The sequence below is a fragment of the Rattus rattus genome, chromosome 4 (genome assembly GCF_011064425.1).
Source record: "Rattus rattus isolate New Zealand chromosome 4, Rrattus_CSIRO_v1, whole genome shotgun sequence".
Classification (NCBI taxonomy): domain Eukaryota; kingdom Metazoa; phylum Chordata; class Mammalia; order Rodentia; family Muridae; genus Rattus; species Rattus rattus.
The window spans coordinates 154,201,641-154,215,893 of record NC_046157.1 but is presented as its reverse complement, the minus strand read 5'-3'; positions in this window follow the sequence as shown (position 1 = coordinate 154,215,893).

The following is a 14,253-nucleotide window of genomic DNA, read 5'->3' as shown; positions in this document are numbered from 1 at the left end:
AAAACATATTGCATCAATTATTATTCTTCTAGTAACATCAAGAATTATTTATGTGAAAAGTAGATACACATTATATGCAAATTTAGCAGTTCCAATTTCTTGCTTTTATTCAGATTTTAAGGGTGCTGCAATATCTGGTAGCTCATGATCAACATTGCTATGCTATCTATATTTTTCACTTGAGCACTGGCAATATCTAATAGTACTTATTATTTTATGAGCTATGATTTTTATTGCATCCAGCCACTTGGACACATTTTGGAGATTTTGGATGCCCTGGCCCTGATTCTGGCCAATATGATGGCCAGGTCTAAAAAGCTCAAACGCTCCTGCTGTTTTCTGAGAGTCACAGCAGAGAAGAAAATATCATAGTAGTTGTAGAACCATGGTGATGCTACCTGTCTCCCTGAGGTCTTTTGTGTCCGTTTTTGTTTTTCTTATATTTATGTGTTTGTGTGTGTGCCACAGGTGTTCAAGTATCCGCTACATTCAAAACATGATGAATGGCAATGAGAGAAGGTAAACAAGAAGGCCAGCAACATATTGAGCTTTAAGAGATCATTCCAGACATAAAGTGAGCTAATATTAGAAAAAGTTGTAGGATTGACAAAGATGAAGGCTAGCCAGTAGGCCCATTGTTAATGACTGTTCAGAGTCCTTAGGGCAGTGGACTTGGAGCGAAGTGGTTTGTTATGAGATGCTTTATGTGTAGAGTAAGATCTGTTCATGTAGTTAAAGTAGCAGGTGTATTAAAATTGTCTTGGGATTGAAAACACCAGAATGTAAAAGGCTTTCTCTTTAAATGCTAGAGAGGGCGAGCTAGGCAGGCAGAAGTAAGTTAGAAGTAGGTTGTGGGTCATACTGAGTCTGGAGCAGAAAGGGGAGAATGAACATTCAAACCTGCAGAAGATGTCTGAAGTTCAGTAATGGAGTACATTAGAAAGTATGAATGTATGAAAATGTAGAGATTTCAAGGCAGTTCTAGGAAAATCTTATTTGAAGAGCTGGAGAGATGGTTTTGTGGGTAAACTGGCTTTCCTTATAAGAATGAGGACCTATGTTTGAATCGCTAGACCTACACATAGCTAGGAGCTGTGGTATGTAACCATAATTCCAGCACTCCTATGGTGAGATTGGATTAACAAATCCTGGGAAGTTTGGAAGCCAGCTATCCTGGTATATACAGATGTTCTACCAAGGGATATTGCCTCAAACAAGAAGGGAAGGAGTTGTCTTCTAATTTCTATATGTTTGCCATCTTACATACACTTGGACTCACACACACACACACACACACACACACACACTCATAGTTAGATGCATCACGCATACAAAGATGAAAATGCAAACATTATCCCTAAAACCTATACCATTCCACTCTTTAAGAGAAAAAGGCCAGTAAATTAAAACATAAACAATGGTAGATAAAAGTTTGGGAGGCAAAGGGGGAGAGAAAGGGAAGGAGAGGGAGGGAGGGAGAGGGAGGGAGAGGGGAGGGAGAGGGAGAGGGGAGGAGAGGGAGAGGGAGAGGGAGAGGGAGAGGGAGGGAGGGAGGGTACTTTGATTCACTAATTTATAGTGAAAACCCAAGTTTTGGATCTGTTACCGGATTGGCCAGTTTTGTAGCTCAGTTTCACCCTTAACTCCTTTGCTTCTCACTTGTTACCTTACAAGATGTCTTCAAGGATAAATTAATGGATGCGTCTGAAGTGTATGACAGCCAGTACCCAATATGTAGTCATTGTAATTTCTACTAATTTTAATTTATTAAACAAAAAATTTTGGTATAATTCCTCCAGAAAGATATTATTCTCTAGAATGCATATCATTAAAGAGTATGATAGTTAGTTGAGGCATTGCATGGAAATGTATAACGATTATTAGAACAAAGGAGATAGATTAAACATGCGAGTTTAATCTATAGGAAAGGGCTGTCACTGCTTGAATGATATGAGGTGAAGAACTGCATGAGGTCTTCAGAAGGTGAACAAGACATCAATATGAATGGAACATGAAACCATTGGCAAGAACTTTAAGGGTGGTAGAGGTTGTAAAATTCTACGTATGGATTTAGAATAGGTGACAGAACGGTGCTAGCTGAGAACACAGATCTCTGATCATAAAAAGACGTTTTTCTAGATTTTTTAGATTTTTTTCTCCCCTGCAAAGAAGCATGTAGTTATTGAACATATTGAAAGAGAAAAGAAAGTAGATAGTAGATAGATAGAAGTAGAAGACGTGAGTGACAGTTGATGATATTTTATGGGTATTTTCTCCTAGCTGTTTCCTGCTGTGGAAACAGAAGAACGTGATGAATACTTTCTAAGTGTCTATTGCAACCAGAGGACTGTGCCTTGGGGTAAATGTGGTGCTATAGATTCTAGAGGTGGCCAGCATCACGGCTGGTTTGTTGCCCATCATTTTAAAACAAAATGAAGTTTTAAAAATCATCCCTGCTCAGGCATACACTGGTCTTAAATGTTCTATCTGTGCCTAAATTCTTACATAGGAACAGTCAAGTAACAACATTTGAGATCTCTGAGAGATAACAGCTTTATTAAAATGAAAGCTATTCTAAATCACAAAATCAACAGTCATAGATCAAAGAGTAGAAAACAAATTATCTCCACGAGTTGTCATATACAAGGCACAGTGATAAACTAAGAATGAGCTGTTGGGGTTGGGGATTTAGCTCAGTGGTAGAGCGCTTGCCTAGCAAGTGCAAGGCCCTGAGTTCGGTCCCCCAGCTCGAAAAAAAAAAAAAAAAAAAAAAAGAATGAGCTGTTGACGTGAGCAAAGAATATGAAACATTAGAAACTGAACAACAGATTTCAAATAAACAGAGTTTAGAAAAATGTAAAAAATCCTATTTCTAGATCAAAACAATAAAAGATGACAGTCTTAGTTGGTATTTTGCATGTAATATTAAAAAGAACTACACCATCACTGGCTACCTTCTAGTAATGCAGTCTCCCCATTCCCATGGTCCCTATGCAGCAGCCGCCCAATTCTTGGTTTGCTTGCCTTGGAACCTGCTCACATTCCCAGTCATCCGCCCCCTGTGAGTAGCTGACACAAATCCCCTTAACCCAGTAAAATTCAAACTCTAGAGGCTTGTAATTTATCGGTCAGATTTATAACAGTAAATTCTCAACTCACAAAACGCCCACACAAAGAACCCCGAGCCAACTGATATTGAAGACAAGCTGCCCACCCAGATTGAACAAATTACCCTTTATTATTTTCTGCTCTTCTATGATATCCATAGCTACCTGTAGTGGTTTAAAGCCGTGCGCATCAGGTTTGAACTCTCCTTCCTCCATCGTCCTCATCCTTCTGTCTTCTCTGTCCCTCTCTGTCCTGTCTCTAAAATTCTCTTGTTTTTCCACTACCCAGTCACAGACTCCTGTCTTACATTTCACCTGCCCTCGCCGGCATATTGACAGCAATCCACACTGGTAAAGAAATGCAGAGTATCAGAGATATAATCATCTTTGCCATCTTCTTTAGTAAATAAGTAGGGGCGGACTGAAAAAAGACATGGGATTCTGTAAATAGTACTTTAAGAAGACAGTGGGCTGTCTCTATAATAGGACAACAGGAAGCTTAAAGAACAATGTAACATCAGTGTGACAGCAGGGATCCATGGTGGTGGTGGTGGTGGTGGTGGTGGTGGTGGTGGTGGGGTGTGTATGTGTATGTGTGTGTGTGTTTGTGTGTGTGTGTGTGTGTGTGTGTGTGTGTGTGTGCGCGCGCGTGTGTGTGTATTGGAGTTGATATGAGAGATGGAATTATGGGGTCATTAAATGAAACAAGAGAATCAGGAAAGTGACCCAAAGAGGAGACATTGTGGATGCTTTCTGTCTTGTCTATGCATTATCGTTCCGGAGTGGGAGGATTGGGATATCAGACCCGTTGGGCTCTATGGTAACCACTCTGGATAATTACCATAGCAGAAACACTTTAGAACAGTTCTCATAAACTTCTAAATCTATGTCTAATTAATTATATAGCTTAATTATGTTTATTAAAACAAAACACAAACCTTACATTGAAGAAGTGAAGATGCGGCTGCTGCAGCCTAAGGTCGAAGGGAAAAGCAAGAGTGAATGGAGACCGGGGGAAGAATCATTCATTTAAAACTTTCTCCTTCTGGGTCCTCTTCTCTCTTTTCTGTCTTTATAACTTGCACTCTCAAGAGATATTTCTACCTTCCATTTATTCTAAGATGAAAACTCATTATTCTGGAAATATAAAGGAGAGAAAAAGCTACTCTACAAATATATCAGAAATAAAGCAAGCGTTCTTTGCAGTAAATGATAAGATTAAGGAAACTAGATTGCACTCAGCCCTTGATGGGTGGCTCTAGGTGCAATAAAACACCGAATTGTCAACATTTGTTTAAGACCATTTCTCCTACGAGAGAAGGAAAGGGAAAGCCTATAAAACATGATTACCACAATCTGGAAATCAAGCCGGAACTCTCCCTATGTTGCTTCCTTGTTCTCCACATTTTCCACCTCCTGAATTTTAAACCTCGAGTACACTGACCCATTTGCTTAGCCTAACCACCTTCCTATGGAAAATGTTGTCTTTGGTCATGATGCTGGTGACAATCTTGCTTCCACCACTCTGTCTCTACACTATTACATATTTCAGGCAAACTCCTTGGAACATCCGTTCTCAAGGACGGTTTCTCTGTTTCTGCTCTCTCTCTCTCTCTCTCTCTCTCTCTCTCTCTCTGTCTCTCTCTCTCTCTCTCTCTCCTCCATCCCCACCCCGTGTGTGTGTGTGTGTGTGTGTGTGTGTGTGTGTGCACGTCTGTGCATGTGCACGTGTCTGTCTGTCTCTCTGAACCTATCTTCTCTACCATTCTACCATGCCTCTTAGGCATTCAGTTTTATAACTATTTTATTAATTTTTCTTTTACAGTTCTCTTTCTGTATTTCTCCCTGCCAGCCAACTTATTCCTACCACTAATACTTTTTTATATTTTTACTAAAATACATTGTTGGAAAAATAAAGTCGAAAAGTGACCTTAAATTGATTTAAATGACCCAAGTTGATGGTAGTTAATTTCATGTAGCTATCTCCTTGAATGATGTTTCTAGATAAGTCTTTAAGGTTACATCCAGAAAGTTAACTTATTCACATCCTTAGACTGAGAAAATCTGATGGCCCTTTTGAAGGGAGTGGGGCATAATTTGATCCACAGCAGATTTGAATAGAACAGGTAACCAGAAGTGAACTCAGGATGCCTCACTGCTTAACTGTGGTCTCACACCTTGATGTTCTTATCTTTCCTTAGGTACAGGCTATTAGATAACGGAGTGTACACCATTGTCTCTTCAGATGTTAGACCATTGAATGATACCATTTGCTTTCTTCAGAAGCCAGAATGAGGAAGACAAGCAAATGAGACAGCCTTTATTATTAACTGGAAGCTAACAGCTATGTTATACATATGTAGGTTTGTATGTATGTATGTATATATGTATCTGTCTGTCTATTTATCTCTATCATCCATGTATGAATTATCTATGTATCGGTCATCTATTTGTCTATCTTCTATCTAAATTTTCTGTCTACCCAGCTATTTATCATATATTTATGTGTCTTCTGTTTAATTTTGTTTTATATGAACAGCCTGAATTTTCTTGACTTTAAAAAAAAAAACATTATAGTGCAATATTGTCTCGATGTTCCTTCTCTGTCTTGAAATAATTCACAAAAATATTTTTTTCAGGTCATTGTCTGTATTGAATGTTCCATCTCTCAAACTATAGTTGTGTTGACAGACTGAGTCTCTGAAAGTCCCTGAATCAGGGAAACTGATGGTGGAGTTGTTAGTTTTGAGAACCCATGTGAAGGGTGGGACTGGTGCAAGTCGTAGTGTCCAATTGCCAGCAAGCTTGGAATTCTGAAGTGCTCAGATAACAGGGAGCTATCTTTAGCAGATATAGAAAGAAGAACCTTTCTTTGGAGAAAGGCCTCCTACATTGAAGACCCCGTTCTTTCTCATAGGCACAGACCCCCCAAAAAATACCTTAAAAGGTCTCCCAGAATTCTTTAATCCATCAAGTGAACATTTGAAATCAGCCAACAGTGGGGCTACCTGAACTTCATTAGTGTAGAAGGAAAAGCAAACATAAAAACATTCAACCAACTCAAAAAGGTCAGGCTACAAAAGCAGATGAGACCAACAGAGAACTAGGAAGAAGTCAGTGTGAGTTCAATGTATAACAAATAACCTGCAGTTAATGGAGCTCCACTTTGCCCTGCTCTTTCTAGGGTCTGTGGGAGATGCTAAGCTCACAGGGAGCAAAAGTCTCTTGGCAGCTTCTTCTAAGCCACTTCTCTTTTTGTTGGGTTTTGTCTTTCTTTAGATACAAACCTTAATCATCTTAGTTAATTTTAATCTTTGCATTCGATGTAGGATCTTTACTTCCTTTGTAAAGGAGTGAGGGTGTGTCCCACGCACGACTTCCCGCCGGCAAGAAGCACGCGAGACATAGAAATTCTTACTATGAGTGACTTTATTCCTGTCTATTCCTCTCTCATGGTGGAAGCCCCGCTTGCGCCGCCAGGCGCACCCTATTTATCCCCCGTATGCGCACCCACACCTGATTGGTTGCTTACTCATGACCTCATCAGGTATGCCCCGAAATGGGCAAAGACCTGGCATGAAGGCACTCTTGCACATCAAGACACAGTTAATCTCCCCATAGGGAGCCGGCTTGCGCGGTAAAGGCTAGCGCCATCTTGACTGACCTGGCCTTCCACGTGGGGCGCAGTGGAAGCCAGCGCCATCTAGTGGTGGCGAATGTTATTGCGGCCCTCTACATCTCACCCTTTTAATATATATAATTTTATAGCAGTCATGATCACCCCATCGCGTGCAATGAGGAAACCTCAGCGATGTGCAAGGGCTGATCAAAGGAAATCACTGAGTCTCTCTCAATCCCAGTGCAATGATCCACAGATCTATGGGGTGCAAGAGCAGAGAACTCAGAATTCAAAGAGAGACCCTCTCCTCCCAGTGCAATGGTCCCGCAGGTCCCTGGGGTGCAGGAGCAGGGAACTCAGATACAGAGTAAATCCTGAGCAAGATAACCAAATTTCAGTGGAGGCCCTTTGTACAATGGCCACAAGTGCTTGAGTGAATAACGGCCTTGTCACATTACTGTTGAGATCTGAGTTTGCAAACCAACCATGGTATGAATACTGATCCACAGCATAGGGATGCATCAAACAGAGCCACTCCCGATAAGTAGTGGGCACCTCATTTGGTCCTCCTCAGCTGTTGCCACCAAGGGCCATGGTCAAGCCACTCCTATAATGAAATTTAGAATTTCCAATTGTTAGTAACTTCTCAGAAAGTTCACCCATTGTACTTGTCTAACAATAGGGGAGGATAACTCAGACACTGCAGACACAATGTCTGCAGCAGTAATGCTGCTACAATAGCAGCGAAAGTGTCAAGGTCTTTTCCAGGACAGTTCAGGATCAGTCATTTTCTCTGGAACAACCAGCAGACAATGGAACCAATTTCTGAGATCTGTATGACCAGGACAGAGTTCTCCAGTCATTGTAGCTTTACACAGGTGGCTTTCTGTGAAGCTACAGTCTGTAAAATGGCAACACCAGTTACCAGTTAAGGCAGCAAGAGTCACCAGGGAAATGAAGGGACAGGGGTAACAGCTGGAGTCAGCAAGCAGACGGGGACAGAATATAAGCGTAGGCCACAGAAGAAAGAGAACACACGCAGCGGTAACACTGACTGCAGCAACGGCAAGATTTCTGTGATGACAAAAGGTGAAGGGGGGATCTTCCGCCTTCCTTTCAGGGCAGAGGAATGACTCTAGGGACCCGAACCACGAGAGCTGAATCTTCATGTAACCAGGATCAGCAAGTCTCAGCAACCACCCAGGCAGCTGGCACACTCTTGTAGCATCCTGTAGAAAAAACACAAACATTCCCTCTTCCCCATATAAAATATCTGGACAGGATCATGTCAATATGTGGATCTCTCTATTTCACCTAGGCAGGAGTATGCCTAGTTGTAGGGTGCCATAAACTTTGGCATCCAAATTTTAAAATTGAAATAAAAGGAGCATTATTAGCATTCAGGGGTAGCTCCCCCTTTTATTTATTAAAATTGTTAAAATATTGTTTATTAAGATAAGTCCTCGAGGATTAAATTGAGGACACTGAGCACTTGTATTTATAATTTGACTTGTATACCAAATTATTGTTTCCAGCATTATTGTTTTGGATATATAAAGAATGAGATTTTTTCACTAATTTTTCTTATGTAAGGCCTAATCTGTCTGGTATCTGTCCTCCCTAGTTAAGGAGTCTAGGCAATCCAGTTTGAGTTCTTAAATGTCCTATAAAGGAACAGTATTTAGTGCTCTTAACCACTAAGCCATCTCTCCAGCACCTCACAAACTTTATTTACCTAAACATAAGCATTAATTAGAAATGTCAAATCCTGTAAACAAGGTCCAGATTTAGCCTTATTTAGAAATCTGAGTTGGCAGGGTGAGGCTGGGCGTTGAAAGTAAGCAAATGGAGTCTTCCTCTTTTCGTGAGTGTGTGTTATCAACTCCATTATCATTTTCAAAGAGCTGGGTCTATTGTTTTGTTTTGTTCTCTGAACCAGAGCACTGAAAGGACAGTGAGTTGTTAGACAATTTACACTGGAATCACTCACTGATTTCAAGTAGAAAACCTGTCTCCAATAAAGCATTAAGTGATTGAAATCAATTGTAAACCACAAACCACACAATGACTATCAGTATATGAAGTGAAAGCTTGATTTTTTAACATATAAAAAACAGTGGAAGCGCATTTTCTATGGGTTGCATGCACAAATTTACAGTAAATATAAAAGCATGCAAGGAGTAAAGTTATCAATTTTGCCTGAAATTTGTATATGTAATAGGCCAAATATCAGTATTTTGTAATAACCAATTAAATTGCTGTTTGGACTAAGGTATGTTTCACCAGGTTTCTTTTTAAAATACTTCCATGACTCTAGCCTACAATTCTGTATTAACACAGCTGTAGCTTTATCTCCAATGTGCATAACAAAGGCCTAAGTCCTCTGGTAAGGTGAGGTACTTAGCCAATTAACATATCCTTAGAGGCTTAAAATTAGTTTCAAATATTCTTTTCTGGAGTAGTGCAACAGCTACTCCCCAAATGTTAAAGCTCATTTTGCGAGCAAAAGTTTGTAGTAAAATTTTTATATACACTGAAAGATTTAAGGTTCTAACCTTTTACATTGAAGAAGTAACAAAATTATATAATATAAGGCTGTTAGCCACTTTTAATGATATCACTCTATGGGCTCTCTAAAATTATAAGCAAGCTCACAAAATAAAAACTCACAATCGCCAGGATGTAAACAAACTGCATAAAAACAATCCTCTAAATCTATCTTGAAATGGCAGTTGGAGTAAGCAAACAAGCTGTAATGTTCTCATAAGTTCTAAAACCTCATCAATCCTTTATAAATCTTGTAACAATCTCTATCCAATACAATCTCTACCTGTTTGATTTTTCCTCAATTATAAATAAATTTGAGTTAGTCAATGTAACACTGGCAATCCTTAATCACAATCTTAAATTCTCCTTGTAACAGCAGACCACCACCACAAGGTCACCTGAGCTCTTAGTAAGGGACTAGGCAGCTGTTCTCCGGGCAGTGGAAATTAGCATTAGAATACAGATAACTTCAGGGCAAGCCACACCTATGGAAAGCAAAACTCAACCCCCAACAATCTAGTCTCCAAGGCACCACAAGTCTATCTATTATGTTGTAAAGTTTGACTATCAATTCTACATTAGAACGCACAATGGCGTGGTCTCCAATACCTTTCGAGACAATGTCCTAAATTCTTTTAGAAGCCTGGTTTCTAGCATAAGAATTCCATAAAAATGTTACCTCAATTCAGACCTGTTTCACTAGGGTGGCCCAATGTCACATGTATCTAGAATTACTTCATCTAAATTACAGTTTTAAGCTAACTTTCTGTTGCCAATATTATACCTTTTTAACCATATCCAATAACTTGAAAGCCAATAGTCCACAACCAAGGCAAGCAGAGCATATTTATACATTTAAAACCAATGAGAAACAAAATTGAAGTGGCTACACATATCTTAATATATATACCAAACACCATTTTACCTTTTTAGCTATGATTTTAAGAGATGCACCTTGTCACCTGTTGAGTCAATTAACCAGTCAGGGATTTTTCTAAGAGAAACAGCTATCAACTCTTGTACCAAAAAAGCTGAGAAGCTGTTAGCGCCTTTAAGATCAGCCCGTGTAGACGCTTAGACAGCCTCTAAGCAGTTCTTCCAGCTAATCTAGACACCTGGCTCCAGGCACAGGGCTTCAAAGACCTGATTGAAACCTTTTTCTATTCATTTGTTCCTTTTTGAAACGAATTAAAACCAAGTCAAGGTGTGTACGACTGGCAGATAAGGTTTTTACCATTTTTTCTTTTGAACACGAAACGTAAAACATTTAAACAACGAGAAACAAAAATCACAGACATAAACTGACAGACACGGGGACATCCTGGTGCACCAGAGACAAACAATAGACAAAGAGGGAAAAAACCAGATGGTGTTCACGGTGACTATCCACTCGGGTGGAGTTGATATGGGCGATGGATTGTCTCAATTCCTGGACTAGTCCACCAACGTGTTGAGACCCAATTCCTGTAAGATACTAAGATATATTATCTGAGCGGCACAACCGACATTTGCCAATGGTATGGAAGTGAAACACAGCCCTGAATATTTTTACTCACAACCCAATTACATAAACTCCATCAGGCTGTGCACGGGCACTGAGATGTCCTTTTGTTTGATTCTCCTGAATAAATTTTCAGGCAGTCTGCCTCGATCAAATCTGATCAGCATGACACTGTAAAGCTGTCGCGTCAGCGCACGGACGCCGCGGCGTCCCGAGAGCCGGCGCGGGAGCTTAATTATACCTTTTATAAGCACCAAGACAAAGTTTTTCTCCCAAAATACTGTGTTCCTTTTACCTCCTCTTTTATTCTCTCCGGGACATTCTTTCCCAACTTCTCACCTCGAATTGGAGGGACTGCTACTTGAGATCGATCAGTTTCCTTTTCTCGTTGCAACTTTTCACCCCCCCTGTTTCTGACCATCTTTTTCCTTGCCCCAACGCTCTCCGCTTTTGCTGTTTTACCTAGGCAGTTCCCATGCAACCTCTGCGCCTTTTGGCGGTAGCTAGAAACTCAAAGGTCAATAGAAAAAGCCCGAGGGTTGCCAGAGCAACCTGGCGGCACCTGCCGCGTCGGCAAAGGGACTGAGTTGGGCGGATCAAGGCTAGCCATGGTCTCTCAGAGTCTTACCCCCACTCATAGCTTCTGAATTTCTTCCACGAAATGGAGGCTTCCCGTGCACCAGCGATGTTTTTATCCAGGGTTTCTTGGCACCAAATGTCCCACTTACGACTTCCTTGCAACAAGAAGCACTTGAGACATAGAAATTCTTACTATGGTGACTTTATTCCTGTCTATTCTCTCTCATGGTGGAAGCCCGCTTTGCATAGGCGCACCCTATTTATCCCGTGTGCGCACCCACACCTGATTGGTTGCTTACTCATGACCTCATCAGGTACGCCCCGGAAATGGGCAAAGACCTGGCATGAAGGCACTCTTGCACATGCGCACACAGTTAATCTCCCCATAGGGAGCCGGCTTGCGCGGTAAAGGCTAGCGCCATCTTGACCGACCTGGCCTTCCACGTGGGGCGCAGTGGAAGCCAGCGCCATCTAGTGGTGGCGAATGTTATTGCGGCCCTCTACAAGGGTGTTTTATGAACTACAAGGACCAGGTGCTATTCTGTCACTATCGGGTCTTGGTTTCACCTTTAAAAAGACTTCCTTTCTGCTTTAGTAACTTCTCCCTCATTCATTACTATACGCAATCACACCTACCTCAGGCACCCCAGGCACCGATGCTTTTTTTCAAGTACATTTACTTTTACTCTAGATTTGACTGACTCTTCCTTAATCTCATCACATTCCTTCATTTCTCCCCCCAAGGGCTGCTTAATAAGAGAAAATAAAACCAAACGAAAACAGCTATTCATGTGACCCATTGACTTAATCACTCCAGTATAGAAAATATTTTAAAAATCATTTTTCAAGGTGTGTTATAATTCACCTTCCAAACCTAGTAAGCAGGAGGCACAGGAGGCACAGGAGGCACAGGGGCATGAGTACAAATCAAGGCCATCCTCCTTTACATTGTAAGTTCTAGGCCAGCCAGAGCTATATAGCAGGACAGTAATGGATAACAAAAATAATAAAAAAAAAATCTATCAGTATCATCTTGTCTTTCACTCTGAATAGGATGGCTCCCAAAGAACTGTTGTTTGAATATTTGGCCCATAGAGTGACACTAATAGGGGGTGTGGCCTTGTTCGGGCAAGTGTGTGAGTCACTGTGGGGGTTGGCTTTGGGATCTCCTATGTTCATGCTATGCCCAGTGTGGCATACAGTCCCTCTCTGCTGCCTGGGGAATCAGGATGTAGAATGCTCAACTCGTCCAGCACCGTGTCTCACTGCACACTGCCTGCTTCCCACCATGACGAGATAATGAACTGATCCTCTGAGCCTGTAAGTCACCCCCAAATAAATGTTTTTATTTTCTTTATGAGAGTTGCTTTGGTCATGGTGTCTCTCCACAGCAATAAAACCCCAACAAGACATCTACCAACTATTTCTCAGAATATAATTGAGTCACAACGGCACATGTTAATATAGTCATCCTTTTGAATCTTTTTCTAATTTGCCTAATTGCCACGAATACTGGCATTCGCTGAACTCAGATTATTTGCAGAAAGGCAAAGTCCTATCAGCCAGAAAATGTATACAAAACAAGTACAAATGGCTTTTCCAGTTAGGCAGAATCAGTGCTTGATGCCTCGGTAATGAAATTCCATCTGAGTTTAGAGCTATTAGCATTTTTCCTACTTAATGATCTTTATAGTGCTATGTCTGCAGTAGATTCTGATAAAGGATGAACAGTGTCTTATGGAAATTTCTATTGTCATAAATGGTTATTTATTAGTGTAATGGGGTAGTGAATGGCGTGGGCCGTGCAATGAGAGAAGCCTGCGTTTCAACCCTTTCTCTGGGATCTCATTTAAAAGGATGCCATCCTCTTCCAATTCTTCCTGGGTCATCGTTCTCACAGTTAAAGCCAGCTCACCCCGCTTGCTATTTTCGCCCACTTCATCGTTCTCTTTAGCATCTTCCGTGCAAGTTAACGCCTGACATATTTTATGATCCCCACTCCCCAGACCCACCAAAGTAGCTAGCAGGAATTATGAGCCTTTTTATTTATCACTTTTCCCTTGCTTCATTGTGAAGTCCTGGCATGCAGGAGCTACAGCGTCTCTATCTGTGAATGGAATCTTGCTCCCCCCCCCTCCCCGCCACTCACTAACCGTTCGCTCGGGAGATTTACTAACGAGTCCCGGCTTCGATCACTCCCATTCAACACTGAGGGCACCAGTTTTCATCCTGACACCACTTTCATTAAAAATGCTGGGAAACCATTCATCAACAAGAGTTTACACAATCTCTGGTCCCATTCAGAACCTGTACTTGGTTTGCTGACTATGGGCTCATACCATCACAGGACCAGATACTTCCAACTGGAAAGTAGGCAGTTGTCCACCAACAGTAGAATGCGTACAGATATTTTGATAAATTTTCATGTTAACATAACAAGGCCTCATTACATAGATAGCACAGACTTACATACTAAGGCGGAAGAAAAAAATTTAAAAAGTAATTAAAAATATAAGCAGGTAGATAATGTCTGTGGTATGAGAATTTAGATGTCTTTCAATCCTATAGAAGGGTAGACATGTGCTATGCCAAGAGAGTGGAAATATTGTTACTTTTTGTCATTGTCATTTAAAAAGTAAAACAAAGTGCATTTATTCAACATCAATGACGTGTGGATAAAAAGCACGTTTCTCAGTGTTTTTAAAACCTGGCATGTTGCTTTTTGAGGTTCAGGATTACTAAGTCAGTTTTTTCCGAAAATTTAAACTTATGAGTATTTTAAGCATAACTTCCTAACAAGCTTCAGTTTGCCATTTGGATGACTAAAATGTGTATTTAAAGAAGAAAATATACTAACAAAGATAAAAAAAGAAAGAAAGATCTACAGATTATGTTTAGCA